Here is a 15,456-nt window from a genome sequence, read left to right on the forward strand (position 1 = left end):
CTGACCTTATGATGGAGGGAAGGTCATTGATGAAGCAGCTGAAGATGGGCCACGGACACTGCCTTGAGGAACTCCTGCAGCAATGTCCTGGGGCTGAGATGATTGGCCTCCAACAACCACTACCATCTTCCTTTGCGCTAGGTATGACTCCAGCCACTGGACAGTTTTCCCCCTGATTCCCATTGACTTCAATTTTACTTGGGCTCCTTGGTGCCACACTCGGTCAAATGCTGCCTTGATGTCAAGGGCAGTCACTCTCACCTCACCTCTGGAATTCAGCTCTTTTGTCCATGTTAGGACCAAGGCTGTAATGAGGTCTGGAGCCGAGTGGTCCTGGCGGAACCCAAACTGAGCATCGGTGAGCAGGTTATTGGTGAGTAAGTGCCGCTTGATAGCACTGTCGATGACACCTTCCATCACTTTGCTGATGATTGAGAGTAGACTGATGGGGCGGTAATTGGCTGGATTGGATTTGTCCTGCTTTTTGTGGACAGGACATACCTGGGCAATTTTCCACATTGTCGGGTAGATGCCAGTGTTGTAGCTGTACTGGAACAGCTTGGCTAGAGGTGCAGCTAGTTCTGGAGCACAAGTCTTCAGCACTACAGCTGGGATGTTGTCAGGGCCCATAGCCTTTGCTGTATCCAGTGCACTCAGCCGTTTCTTGATATCACGTGGAATGAATCGAATTGGCTGAAGACTGGCTTCTGTGATAGTGGGGATATCGGGAGGAGGCCGAGATGGATCATCCACTTGGCACTTCTGGCTGAAGATGGTTGCAAACGCTTCAGCCTTGTCTTTTGCACTCACGTGCTGGACTCCGCCATCATTGAGGATGGGAATGTTTTCAGAGCCTCCTCCTCCCGTTAGTTGTTTAATTGTCCACCACCATTCACAACTGGATGTGGCAGGACTGCAGAGCTTTGATCTGATCCATTGGTTGTGGAATCGCTTTGCTCTGTCTATAGCATGTTGCTTCCGCTGTTTAGCATGCATGTAGTCCTGAGTTGTAGCTTCACCAGGTTGGCACCTCATTTTTAGGTATGCCTGGTGCTGCTCCTGGCATGCTCTTCTACACTCCTCATTAAACCAGGGTTGATCTCCTGGCTTGTTGGTAATGGTAGAGTGAGGAATATGCCGGGCCATGAGATTACAGATTGTGCTGGAATACAATTCTGCTGCTGCTGATAGCCCACAATGCCTCATGAATGCCCAGTTTTCAGATGCTAGATCTGTTCTGAATCTATCCCGTTTAGCACGGTGGTAGTGGCACACAACACGTTGGATGGTGTCCTCAGTGCGAAGACGGGACTTTGTCTCCACAAGCACTGTGCGGTGGTCACTCCTACCAATACTGTCATGGACCGATGCATTTGCGACAGGTAGATTGGTGAGGATGAGGTCAAGTAAGTTTTTCCCTCATGTTGGTTCGCTCACCACTTGCCGCAGGCCCAGTCTGGCAACTATGTCCTTCAGGACTCAGCCAGCTCGGTCAGTAGTGGTGCTACCGAGTCACTCTTGGTGATGGACATTGAAGTCCCCCACCCAGAGTACGTTTTGTGCCCTTGTTACCCTCAGTGCTTCCTCCAAGTAGTGCTCAACATGGAGGAGGACTGATTCATCAGCTGAGGGAGGACGGTAGGTGGTAATCAGCAGGAGGTTTCCTTGCCCACGTTTGACCTGATGCCATGAGATTTCATGGGGTCCAGAGTCAATGTTGAGGACTCCCAGGGCCACTCCCTCCTGACTGTATATCACTGTACCGCCACCTCTGGTGGGTCTGTCCTGCCGGTGAGACTTCTTTCCATGTGGATATGAAACTGTGGGGGAAGAGAGTCAATAATTTGGCACAAATTGACAATCCTATTCAGAAAGACCACAAGAATTGTCAAGTGTGTGAAATGAAAATCACAACCGAATGCAATAGCTGTGGTTAGCATTAAAGCACATATACAGTAAAACTATGTATGTTGGAAATTTGAGCCTCTCTCTTTGTCATCAAATGCAAAGAATTGACATACAGGTGGGAAGTTTCCTCTCAGCATTGCATGTTTAAGATAAATTTAGCAAATGGTTGTGAATCAATACCAGCAGATCAGTGACTGTTACAGTTCAGCAACTTAACGAGCATGAAATGAACATCTTGATCCAAATAGGAAATAACATTTTCCCCAATTAGAAGGATCCAGCAGAAACTTTAGAGCCAGAGTGGATAAAATTGACCAGAATGGTACATTTCACTGACACAGTAATTAATTTCATTCTGCAGCCCCAATTGGCTGGGAATGCAGCAATATTCAGTTCTGGCACGCACCTCTGATTCATAGGCAAGAGGCGAATCACCAACTAAACAAATGCCGTAATCACCACCTGTAGAGATGGCAGGAAGTCAAGAAAAACAAAAAATATCTAATTTTCAATCAGCAGGCATCCAACTGAATCCTCAAACTGATGGTAGCGAAACTTCAGCAAATGTGCCCATTTTATGTTCACTAGACACACTATAATGGAAGATGGCTGAGCAGGAATGAAGACATTCATCTCAGAGAGCTCATGCCTGAGCTGACTACCTGTGTCTCAGAGTTGAGTACCTACATCTCTCATATCTATACTGCACTGGAGCAACAATTGGCTGAGGAACTGGGAATTGTTCCACAGTGCTTTGATTGCCACTGTATCTGTTAAGGGATCTACTATCCAGGAAGGGCCAGATAATCTTAGTAAAATTATACAATCAACCCTAGGGACAAGTTTTGCACTCCTTATAAATGCACAATAGAGTAAATCTCTGTCTTCACCACGTGGACTGTAATCTGGCAGAGCAGATCACCTGCCATTATAGAACCCATCTGATTTTCATTCCAATGATTTCAATGGAATTCATGTTGGATGGGTTCCAGAAGGGGCAGGAGATCCACTCCATCTGATTATCACCCATGTGGTGAAGACGAATATTTACCCCATTGTTCTGACCTCAGACAGATCTGAAGAGACGTCCACCACTGGTCGCAGGATGTTGGAACTCATGTAAACAGTCTGTTCATGCCTGGATATATGCTTGCTCATAGCTCTCCTCCAAAAGTAAGAAATTAAATTGTTTAGAGAGTGAGCAGGGGAGCATTCCCAATCTGAACACTTTAATTGAGGTAACGTAAGTTTAAAAAGTGCTTTGCAAATCAGGTTTGACACGGCACTGGATTTACACTTCATGTGGTATCAAACTAAGTAGTGTGAGACTAGCCCCTCTAGGCAGCTTCACTCTTACATCAGATTGGGCCTTGACTCTTTTATGTATACTGCAAGGTTAACAGCAGTACAAAACCAAAATGGCTTCATACCAACACCAAAGCACTGCACTCCAAAGCATTCTCTGCCCTGATACTCATCATCAAGTTGTGCTGCAAATGCCTCAACCATTCCCTGTGAATAATCAAGATCCATAATTGGACTAGTCGGCTTCCATGGGCTTGTAAATTAAGCTATGCGTATATCCAACATTCCTTTACTTAAAGGACAAGGAAGCCTGAAAGGGGTTGCAAATGATAAAGACACAAAATTTATTTTCTTGGCAAATCTGGGGGTGTGCTCCCTCTCTCTCCCACCCCCAAGGGATGCTCTTTACTTTTCTCTCCCTTCCCCCTGCCTGAGATGCTGGCTTCTCCTCTCTCCCCCAACTGCCCCCAAAATAGTGGTCCTAAAATCTCTTCTCTCTCCATTCTGTGAAAGGTACAGCTCTTGCCATCCACCTCCTCTCTCCCTTTCCTGCAAATGCTGTACCCCGGTTCCTACCTGCTGTCGCTCCTACTACAATTGATGGCACAGTGCACTGTGAGCAGCAATACCCAATTTCACATGTATAGCACCATTAATCACATAAGGTAGCAGCACTCGAGGGAGGGGCTTGCTTCACATTGACTTTGGTCCGTAAACGTGGACAATCACCAGGATGCTGACTGCATCAGACGCAGACAGCTGGCATGTACGACTACAATTATTTTCATAAAGGAAAGGAAGGACTTGCATTTATATAACACCTTTCACAACCACAGGACGTCCCAAAGCAGTTTACAGCCAAATACGTACTTTTGTGCAGTGTAGTCACTGTTGTAACGTAGGAAACGCGGCAGCCAATTTACACACAGCAAGCTCCCACAAACAGCAATGTGATAATGACCAGATAATCTGTTTCAGTGGTGTTGGTTCAGGGATAAATATTGGCCAGGACACCAGGGAGAATTCCCCTGCTCCTCTTTGAAATAGTGCCAAGGAATCTTTAACATCCACCTGAGAGAGCAGACAGGGCCTCGGTTTTAACGTCTCATCCGAAAGTCGCCTCATACCAAGTTCATCACTACTAACACCATGACTACCTTCACCTTTACTTCTGTCAGTTCTGCAACCATCATCTCTGCTGTCTGTTCCATCAATAGCTCCAGTCATCTCCCCTCCTGCTGCTATCTCCACCAGCATCAGCAATTGTAACCCCATCAGAGTTGGTTGAACTTCAAAAGCAAAGCTAATATTAAAACTATTAGTCTGGAACCTTAAAGGAGTGGCATGCTTGATTTTATTTATTTAAATGCAAGGTAATGGACTCCTATCTTTCATTGATCCCATCAGCACTCACTATATAATTACAAATGCATTAAAAAATAGATATAAACAAAATGAGGTTAAAGGTCTTGATCACTCCTTGGAGCCAATTTTTATACAAAGGGGTCTTGGTGACTTTAAAATATTGCATTGTAAAAGTAACCTTTTAGACCCTGTGTTTACTCAGTTTGTTACTCTGTAATCACCATTGTTGGTCATTAAAAGGTATTCAGATGACTTGAACCTGTATTCCTACAGGGTTTTCCCTTTTCCCAAGGCAAGGACTTTCAGCCTGAAATCAGAGATTAATTACTTTACATCCTTCCAAAAAACTAGGAAGAGGGGAGCAAAAAAACAGATGTTGGAGCCGTTTTTAAAGATTAAATTATTACATTTAAGAATTTTAAACAATGTCTATCATTTCCCGGTGGAGTGCAAAAAAACACACGTCGCATTAAATGGATGATGCAGCATCATGTATCATCAATAGTAAGCAGCCTCCTGGTCTAAGACTGCATAACTTCGCAGCATATCATTTTATAGTCAGGTGGGGTTCTCAAATTCCAAATCACCATCAATTCTCCTTTTTGTTTTTTGTTTGCCGAGGTAAACACAGGTCAATCTGAGGAGATATCATCAAACAGTAGGCAACACAAGTAACACTTTTTTTTATTAATCATACCCCGTTTACAAGCTGTAATAAGTAAAGTAGCAAAGCTATTTGTCTCTGTCACAAGATCTCTGTTCTGCTGAACTGTAGAGGAGGCAGATCCATCACAGTGGGCTCTGTGTTGCTGCTCTCTGTTCTCTCGTGGCTTCATTAGCATCTCCATCACATGCTGGGCGCTGATGTCCCTGATCTTCAAACTCAGCACTGACAGTTATAAAGTACAACCAGTACCGACAAGATCAAAACCATCATATTCTCTTGAATCTTGTAATAGCTCCAAACACCCTGAGCTCAGATGGGCAAATGCAAAATGATTAAAGCCTTAAATACATAAGCTCCAGGGCTTTATAGGGTACTCATTTCAGTTATTTTTATTGTACTTCCATTTTCTTATCCAAGCGTCGTACTGAATGGAATATCAGTCGCTCTTCCTAGTCCTGTTTCTAAGATAAGAAGGCAAAAAAGGTTGTCCACCTCTTCTCCAGGCTGACTGTATTCCGGATATACTAACTTCATTTTCACTTCTGTTGTGATTCAATGCTAAGCTGTAACATTTTACTCTCTGTTGAATCAGGAATCTATCCACTTCTCTTCTGAGTGCTTCAGTGAAGTCTGGTTTTACTGTACTGAACAGCAAGTTTTTTCCCAAGTGGTACTAGGGGCAGTGTCTTTTGAAACAAGATTTATTTGGAAAACTGGAAACCGTACACAATACATTAAATCTGAATACAGAGGACAATCATAGTTGGCCACTGGTTTAGACCATAAGAGCACAAGAAATTTTAGTAGCAGGAAAAGGACATTGGGTACAAATAATCTCATCCTTTTTTCATAGATCAATCCCTCTTATCCACCTTCTCACTACAATCCCATAATTCCTCCACTCCCAGAAACATATTCAATGGTATCTTGAACCTGCAAAAACTAACAAACAGCTTCAAGAAATGGATAACTCAACACAACCAACTACTCAAAAACAGCCCTGAATATAGGTTATGACTAAGGCCACTGTTTTACAGTAACTGATTTTACCATTGTTTTGCAATTTGGTCCATTTTTCTATGAGAACTGAAAGCTAAAGGCCTTGGCTATGAAGTGAAAACAAGTAGTTACACTGAGAGTGCAGTAAGCTAATTGCAACTTAAGTTGTATATATACCAAAATATATTTATCAATTGTATAAACTGGGAAAAACTAAAGAACAAAAGTACTTTTTTTGTATTGGTGGATCTAGAAATACCGAAAGAGGACATTGGCACTGGAGATGTAAGGTACATAAGAAGTAGGAAGATGTAGGAGCCTGCTCCGCCATTCAATAAGATCATAGCTGATCTTCTACCTCAACTCCATTTTCCCACCCTATCGCTTGATTCCCTTAGTGTCCAAATATCCATCGATCTCAGACTTCAATATACCCAATGACTGAGAACCCACAGCCCTCTGGGGTACAGAATTCCAAAGATTAACAACACCCTGAATGAAGAAATATTTCCTCATCTTGGTCCTAAATGGCCGACCCCTTATCTTGAGACTATGATCCCTAGTTCTAGAATTTCCAGCCAGGGGAAACAGCCTCTCAGCATCTACCCTGTCAAGCCCTCTCAGAATGTTATACATTTCAATGACATCACCTCTCATTCTTCTAAACTCCAGAGAGTATAGGCCCATTCTACTCAATCTCTCCTCATGGGACAACCCTCTCATCTCAGGAATCAATCTAGTGAACTTTCGTTGCATCCCCTCTAAGGCAAATATGTCCTTCCTCAGGTAAGGATACCAAAACTGTACACAGTACTCCAGGTGTGATCTAACCAGAGCCCTATATAATTGCAGCAAGACCTCCTTACTCACTACTACCTCCTACTCCAACCCCCTTGCAATAAAGGCTAACATACCATTTGCCTTCCTAATTGCTTGCTGTACCTGCATGTTAACTTTCTGTGATTCATGTACAAGGACATTCAAGTCCCTCTGACTACCAACAATTTTTAGTCTCTCATCTTTTAAAAAATATTCTCCTTTTCTATTCTTCCTACCAAAGTGGATAATTTCACATTTCCCCACATTATACTCCATTTGCCACCTTCTCACCCACTCACGTAACCTGTCTATATCCCTTTGCAGTCTCTTTGCGTCCTCTTCACAGCTTACTTTCCCACCTCGCTTTGAATCGTCAGCAAAATTGGTCCCCTCATCTAAGTCATTGATATATATGCAGCTATACAAAACCCTGGTTAGACCGCACCTGGAGTACAGTGAGCAGTTCTGGGCACCGCAACTTAGGAAGGACATATTGGCCTTGGAGGGAGTGTAGCGTAGGTTTACTAGAATGATACCCGGACTTCAAGGGTTAAGTTACGAGGAGAGATTACACAAATTAGGGTTGTATTCTCTGGAGTTTAGAAGGTTAAGGAGTGATCTGATCGAAGTTTATGAGATATTAAGGGGAACAGATAGGGTGGATGGAGAGAAACTATTTCCGCTGGTTGGGGATTTTAGGAGGAGGGGGCACAGTCTAAAAATTAGAGCCAGACCTTTCAGGAGCGAGATTAGAAAACACTTCTACACACAAAGGGTTGTAGAAGTTTGGAACTCTCTTCCGCAAATGGCAACTGATGCTAGCTCAATTGTTAATTTTGCTAATTTTAAATCTGAGATAGATAGCTTTTTGCCAACCAAAGGTATTAAGGGATATGGGCCAAAGCAGGTATATGGAGTTAGATCACAGATCAGCCATGATCTTATCAAATGGTGGAGGGGCAGAACGGCCTACTCCTGTTCCTATGTTCCTATATTGTAAACAGCTGAGGTCCAAGCACTGATCCTTGCAGCACCCCACTGGTTGCAACCTGCCAACCCGAAAATGACCCGTTTATTCCTTCTCTCTGTTTTCTGTCCATTAACCAATCCTCAATCCATGCTAATATATAACCCCCAATCCCATGAGCCCTAATCTTGTGTAACAACCACTTGTGTGGCACCTTACTGAATGCCTTTTGAAAATCCAAATATACTACATCCACTGGTTCCCCCATATTTACCCTGTTAATTATACGCACAAAAAATTCTAATAGATTCTTCAAACACGATTTCCCTTTCATAAAACCGTGTTGACTCTGCCTAAACATATTATGATTTTTTTAAGTGCACTGTTACTACGATGTTAATAATAGATTCTAGCATTGTCCGAGGGGAGCTCAGGAAATGTCCAAGGGAAGCCAAGGAAATTCTGATTTTTTTTTTGATACTTTCTTGGTGCACTTTCCAGCATTTTGGAATACTGTATCTCTGCTTTGAAGCCAAATGTAATTTATTCTGGAAAGGTCACAGATATTTTAAATAAAACAACTATTTTAGGACCACCCCTCTTTTTGATTTATATTAATCACCTGGACTTGGATTTACAGGGTATAATTTCAACATTTGCAGATGACACGAAACTCAAAAATGTAGTAAACAATGTGGAGGATATTAACAGATTTCAGGAGGACATGGTGAAATGGGCAGACACGTAGCAGATTAAATTTAATGCAGAAATGTGTGAAGTAATACATTTTGGTAGGAAGCATGAGGAAAGGCAACATAAGCTAAATGGTACAATTTTAAAGGGAGTGCAGGCATGGAGAAACCTGGGGGTCTATGTACACAAATCTTTGAAGGTGGCAGGATAAATTGAGAAGTCTGTCAAAAAAGCATACGGGATCCTGGGCTTTATTAACAGAGGCATAGAGTACAAAAGCAAGGAAGTTATGCTAAACCCTTATAAAACACTGGTTAGGCCTCAGCTGGAGTACTGTGTTTAATTCTGGGCACCACACTTTAGGAAGGATATCAAGGCCTTAGAGAGGGTGCAGAAGAGATTTACTCGAATGGAACCAGGGATGAGAGACTTCAGTTATGTGAAGAGATTGGAGAAGCTGGGGTTGTTCTCCTTAGAGCAGAGAAGGTTAAAGGGAGATTTGATAGAGGTGTTCAAAATCATGAAGGATTTTGATAGAGTAAATAAGGAGAAACTGTTTCCAGAGGACACAGATTTAAGGTGATTGGCAAAAAAACCAGAGGCAACATGAGAAACATTTTTTTACACAGCGAGTTGTTATGATCTGAATGCATTGCCTGAAAGGGTGGTGGAAGCAGATTCTATAGTAAATATCGAAAGGAATTGAATCAACACTTGAAGGGAAAAATTTACAGGACTATGGGAAAGAGCAAAGGAATGGGACTAATTGGACAGTTCTTTCAAAGAACTAGTACAGGCACGATGGGCTGAATGGCCACCTCCTGTTATGTACCATACTATGATACTATAAATTACAAGTGACTCTTTATTTTTGTACTATCAGATGGTAATACATAATAAGTATAACACTGCAGGTTCTTGGTCTGTACGGCTCAATAGCACAGGAGGCAGTGCATTTACTTGCTGAGCCCCAACATTTCTTAGAGTTGGGGTTCAGCAGTATATTAGTAAATGTACTGGGTTCATTAATGTTGATCAAACCACCTAACTACCAGAAAAATAACTGTGATGTGGAGATGCCGGTGATGGACTGGGGTTGACAAATGTAAAGAATCTTACAACACCAGGTTATAGTCCAACAATTTTATTTGAAAATCACAAGCTTTCGGAGGCATTGACTTGACGAAGGAGAAAGCCCCCAAAAGCTTGTGATTTTCAAATAAAATTGTTGGACTATAACCTGGTGTTGTAAGATTCTTTACATAGAAAAATAACTGTATTGGGATCAGAAAGTTAAAGAATGACATTCAGAATAAGGCTACCAGTTTTTGATATACTACTTTTGCAAGTACTTATTTTTGCAGTAATATTACAATACCTTCAGATTTTGCTGCCGAATTTGATGTGGCTGCTCACGAGTTACATCAAGTCTACAGCACAAGAACAGACCATTTGGCCCAACTGGTCTACGCTGGCATTTATGCTCCACACGAGCCTCCTTTCTCCCTACCTCATCTAACTCTATCAGCATACCCTTGTATTCCTTTCTCCCTTATCTGTTTGTCTAGCTTCCCCTGAAATGCATCTATGCTGGTCGCCTCAACTACTCCTTATGGTAGCGCTTTCCACATTCTTACCACTCTTTGGGGAAAGAGGTTTCTACTGAATTCCCTATTGGATTTATTAGTGACTATCTTATATTGATGACCTCTAGATTTGGACTCCCCCACAAGTAGAAACATTTTCTCTACGTCTACCCTATCAAACCCTTTCATTTTCTTAAAGACCTTAATCGGATCACCCCTTAGCCTTCTCTTTTCTAGAGAAAAGAGCTCCAGCCTGTTTAGTCTTTCCTGATAACTATATCTGCTTAGTTTAGGTATCATCCTTGTGCATCTTTTTTGCACCTTCTCCAGCGCCTCTATATCCCTTTTATAATATGGAGACCAGAACTATGCACAGTACTCCAAGTGTGGTCTAACCAAGGTTCAGTACAAGTTTAACATTACTTCTCTGCTTTTCAATTCTACCCCTCTAGAAATGAATTCCAATGCTTGGCTTCTCTTTTGTATGGCCTTATTAACCTACGTCGCTACTTTTAGTGATTTGTGTATCTGTACCCCGAGATCCCTTTGCTCCTCTACCCCATTTAGTCTCTTATCCAAGAAATATGTGGCCTCCTTATTCATCCTACCAAAATGTACCACTTCACACTTGTTTATATTGAAATTCATTTGCCAATTACACGCCCATTCTGCAAGTTTATTAATGTCCTCTTGCATCTTGACGCATTCTTCCTTTGTATTAACTATACCCCCCAATTTCATGTTGTCCTCAAATTTTGAAATTGTATTTCCAATTCCCGAGTCCAAATCGTTAATAAAAATGGTGAACAACAGTGGTCCCAGCACCGATCCCTGTGGAACACCACTTCCCACCTTTCTCCAGTCTGAGTAGCTACCCTTAACCACGACTCTCTGTTTTCTGTTCTAAGACAGCGGCCACTCACTTTCCTTTTGTGGATTGCTGCAGGGGCAGAAGAGTTCAAAATAACCCTGCAAAATGTGTTACCCATCCACCACTGGGTGCCAATCACAAACCAATGCAGGATCCATGTGTTGTGTACGTCCAGAAAAACATACAAAATATCCACATCTCCACTCATGTACAAGTGCACATATCTGAAACCTCAGTAAAACTGTGGTTAACTGAAATAAATTAGCTTCTAAGTTATATCATGGATAAACAATAATCTGGCTGCCCTTCTGTGGAGACGAACTGGCTTCTGCTTTGATGTTTGCACGAATCCTCCGTCTTTTCTTCACTATTACCACGGTTTGTAAGACAACTGTGAACAGCATCTTTTGATCTTTGAACGTCTAAGGGTCAATACAGTCCTAATACCATAGTGGATTATGCTTTGTTAATCCTACCATCACCACACATCTATATGAAAGCTGCACATCCAATTATTATTGCATGGTATTCAGAGGGAAAAAAATAAAAGTCAACTGATGTCAATTATTGAGACAAATTGTTCTTGCTTGCTTGTTCATCTGAAACCAATTTTCCAGAGGGGTCTTTAAACGGGCATGAGGTCCTATATTAATGTATGCAAGGGGCCTAACACCTGTTTTAGGTGGCTTCTTGGGAAGCCTAAAATATGGGCCCGAAGAATTTAGTAGTGGCCACGAATGCACCCGCCGACTGGGTGCGGGCTATCCCACTGCTGCATTTGTCATCGTTGCACCCATTTTATGCCTGGAAACATGGGAACATAAGAAATAAGAGCAGGAGTTAGGCCATACAGCCCCTCAAGCCTGCTCCACCATTCAATAAGATCATGGCTGATCTTTGACCTCAACTCCAATTTCCTGCCTGATCCCTATATCCCTTGATTCCCTTAGAGTCCAAAAATCTATCGATCTCAGTCTTGAACATACTCAACGACTGAGCATCCACAGCCCGCTGGGGTAGAGAATTCCAAAGATTCACAACCCTCTGAGTGAAGAAATTTCTCCTCATCTCAGTCCTAAATGGCCGACCCCTTATCCTGAGTTCGTCTCACAACCCTCTGAGAAATTTCTTCACTCAGAGGGTTGTGAATCTTTGGAATTCTCTACCCCAGCGGGCTGTGGATGCTCAGTCGTTGAGTATGTTCAAGGCTGAGATCGATAGATATTTGGACTCTAAGGGAATCAAGGGATATAGGGATCAGGCAGGAAATTGGAGTTGAGGTCAAAGATCAGCCATGATCTTATTGAATGGTGGAGCAGGCTTGAGGGGCTGTATGGCCTAACTCCTGCTCCTATTTCTTATGTTCCCATGTTTCCAGGCATAAAATGGGTGCAACGATGACAAATGCAGCAGTGGGATAGCCCGCACCCAGTCGGCGGGTGCATGTCCCCTAATTCTAGACGCACCAGCCAGGGGAAACAGTCTCTCAGCATCTACCCTGTCAAGCCCTCTCAGAATCTTATATATTTCAATGAGATCACCTCATTCTTCTAAACTCCAGAGGGCAAAGGTCCATTCTACTCAATCTCTCCTCATAGGACAACCCTCTCAGCCCAGGAATCAATCTAGTGAACCTTCGCTGCACCCCCACTGAGGCAAGTATATCCTTCCTTAGGTAAGGAGACCAAAACTGTACACAGTATTCCAGATGTGATTTCACCAAAGCCCTGTACAATTGCAATTGTAAACAATTTTACAACACCAAGTTATAGTCCAACGATTTTATTTTTGATCCCACAAGCTTTCGGGGGCTTTCCCCTTCCTCAGGCGGTGTCACCGCCTGAGGAAGGGGAAAGCCCCCGAAAGCTTGTGGGATCAAAAATAAAATCGTTGGACTATAACTTGGTGTTGTAAAATTGTTTACAATTGTTAACCCCAGTCCATCACTGTACAATTGCAGCAAGACTTCCTCACTCTTGTACTCCAACCCCCTTGCAATAAAGGCCCACATACTGTTTGCCTTCCTTATTGTTTGCTGTACCTGCATGTTAACTTTCTGTGTTTAATGGACAGCCAAATCCCTCTGAACACCAGTTTCTCACCATTTGAAAAATAGTTTCTCAGCATTTAAAAAATATTCTGTTTTTCTATTCTTCCTGCCAAAGTGAATAATCTCATTGTACTCCATCTGCCACCTTCTTGCCCACTCACTTAACCAGTCTATATCCCTTTGCAGACTCTTTGTGTCCTCCTCACAGCTTACTTTCCTACCTAGCTTTGTATTGTCAGCAAACTTGGATACATTACACTCGGTCCCTTCATCTAAGTCATTAATAAAGATTGTAAATAGCTGAGGCTGCAGCACTGATCCTTGCGGCATCCCTCTAGTAACAGCCTGCCAGCCTGAAAATGATCCGTTATTCCAACCCCCTGTTTTCTGTCCGTTAACCAATCCTCTATCCATGCTAATATATTACCCCCAACCCCATGAGCCCTTAACTTGTGGAACAACCTATCGTGTGACAGCTTATCAAATGCCTATCAAAAACACACTAAATGCATACCAATTTCAACCCCTATGTATTTGAATATTGTTATTTCATGGTTTTAAGCACAAACAGAATCATTACTTTCTGGACTAAAATGCCCAAGTAGACTTTACAGTACACACTAACCACTAACTCCAGTTTGGTATTACGTCGCTCATGTATGTCTTAGTTTCAACTGTGTCCTATGTACAGTACACACATGATTAAAGTGAGCAATTAACTTGCACTATATGGCTCATATATATCTGAGTGTCCACTCGCATGTTGTGAACTGAACAATCTGTGCTTACTGTGAAGACCCACTTGCCGCCCCTGATAATAAATAGGGTCTTCAAATGGTACCAAACAAACTCCAAACATAGAATCATAGAATGTGGTTACATGCAGAACAGAATGCGCTTAATAACAAATGGTGGATGCAGCCCAACACAGTCAATCTATCTCTTTCCTTTCTTTTGATTTATATACACAACTCTCCTCTCCTTCTCCTTCTCCTTCAGGGTGGGACAAGCCACCTTCTCACAGCCCAGCCCCTCAGAATCATTATAGATTTTCCCGTCATTGGGATCCTTGAATGACAATAAGAAAGAGGAAATTACAGAGTAAGTGACTTACGCTATTAATTATGCCACTCCATATTTTCCTGGGACTTTCTCGCCGCTCTTCATTACCCTTGTTAGAGGGTAATTATCATAGCTCCACCCCCATTAAAATCAATGACGATCACGATTTTCCTGCATTTAAGCCAGTTTTCACACTGCTGTCACTTAGACTGAAAAATAATGGTACTGGTGACCTGGCAGCAGCGTGATTAATTGACTGAGAAAAGGGTTCATGTGAAAATGCTCGTAACATTTATTTATTAGAAAAGGCAATTTCACATGAAGTTAAATTCTTAAGAAGCGGGAACTCAGACTGCCCGTGTTGGAAAGGAGTGAATTCATCATGAATGCTCACTGTTGGATTTGGATTGCTATTGTGCCATCGCTTCTCGGAGCAAATTAATGGCAATGGCTTCCGATAACATTGCATGTATTGCTATCTGGCTGAATGCTGCAAATCTTAAACTGCAGTAAATCATTTGGTTTATAAAACACAGATTTAGAAGTTTAAGTTTTACAGTTTAAATGTTCGCCCTTTCAACACGCTTTGCTGAAGTTAATCCATTTGCACCCTACAGCCACCAGCCTGCAAGGTCTGTAAGGGCAGTAGCAAACTGATGAAACGAGAAAGGCAGTTCCTTTCAATTTCTCCCAATTAAATTTTAATGAGAAACAACAGACTCCTCTGATTTAATTTAAGGGTAGCTAAAGGCAGCCATGTAAGGGGGTCTTATAGAGACACATATTATAGGTATGCTTAGGAAATGATAAACAATCCAAGTCTGTACATGGCCATTGGCTTCACCGCTCCTGATTCAGCACAATGCTTGCTGTGACCTATTCCAATTAATAAACCAGCAAACTTTGGAGTAACTTAGCAACGGCGCTAGAAGTCAAAATTTACAGCATATGTCATCCGATCTCGTCGTTGCAGGAAAACCTGGGGCATTATATTTAGATAATAATGAATAAGATGATTTGTTTATCATGGTGTTAATGCCCAAGTGGTCTCATTTGATAATGTGTAAAAGATGGACTGTGCAATGCCAATACCCAGTAAAATGGACAGAATTTTTATTGCCACTGGTTTATGGCTACATGTGTTCTTACTAACAGTTTTAATGA

Source organism: Heptranchias perlo, chromosome 14 (genome assembly GCF_035084215.1).
Source record: "Heptranchias perlo isolate sHepPer1 chromosome 14, sHepPer1.hap1, whole genome shotgun sequence".
NCBI lineage: Eukaryota > Metazoa > Chordata > Chondrichthyes > Hexanchiformes > Hexanchidae > Heptranchias > Heptranchias perlo.